We start from the raw sequence: 642 nt of genomic DNA on the forward strand, positions 1-642 counted from the left end.
CTGGCGTCCGGCCAGGGCCCTTTCACTCCAATGCTTCCTCAAACAGGAGTCACTTTTTAATTTATCGCTTGTTTTCAATTTTTGACCCTGTGAGGAGCCTTCCCTCCCACCTGTACCTTGCCCCAAGCCCTTCCAGCTCCTGCCCGTGTTTTGCTGTCAGTGCCGCCGCTGAGATGCTCCTGTGGGTTTTGGCAGGGGGTTTGTCCAGTGACTTTATTGGACAAAACGCTCCCTGCCTCTTCCTTGTTTTCCTATTTCATCCACGCGTGGATTTACACGTGGGTGGGAGCGGGGAGACCTTTGGTGATTTTCTTTTTTCAGTGGTAAAGCTGAGTTTTTATCCAGCTGCGTGCTGAAGTTACAGAGGGGAGGCTGCAATTCGTTAAACATCAGGCAACTTTGCAATTAATTAGGAGGGTAAGGCGGCTATTACAACACCCTCGTTTCTTTTTCTGAGCGTGTTAGCAGTGCCTGTTCCTGGAGGCGTATGTGGCTGTCATTGGAAATCGCCTGGCTGCTCTGAATCACGCTGCGCCCCACCCAGCCCGACATCGCCGCCGCCTCGCATTTACTGCTCCCAGATCCGCTGGCAAACTCGCCCTCATCTTTTCCATGGGTTGGTTTGGACAAACCAGGCTAAAG

At 52.3% G+C, this 642-nt stretch overlaps 1 protein-coding gene across 1 annotated transcript in view; it reads right to left on the bottom strand.

Annotated features, from left to right (window-relative positions):
* LOC104135968 (putative P2Y purinoceptor 10) overlaps window positions 1–642 on the bottom strand; it is a 4729-nt gene that overhangs the window by 3399 nt on the left and 688 nt on the right. The window lies entirely within an intron of this gene.

Source organism: Egretta garzetta, unplaced genomic scaffold, assembly GCF_000687185.1.
Source record: "Egretta garzetta isolate BGI_Z169 unplaced genomic scaffold, ASM68718v1 scaffold402, whole genome shotgun sequence".
Taxonomy (NCBI): Eukaryota; Metazoa; Chordata; class Aves; order Pelecaniformes; family Ardeidae; genus Egretta; species Egretta garzetta.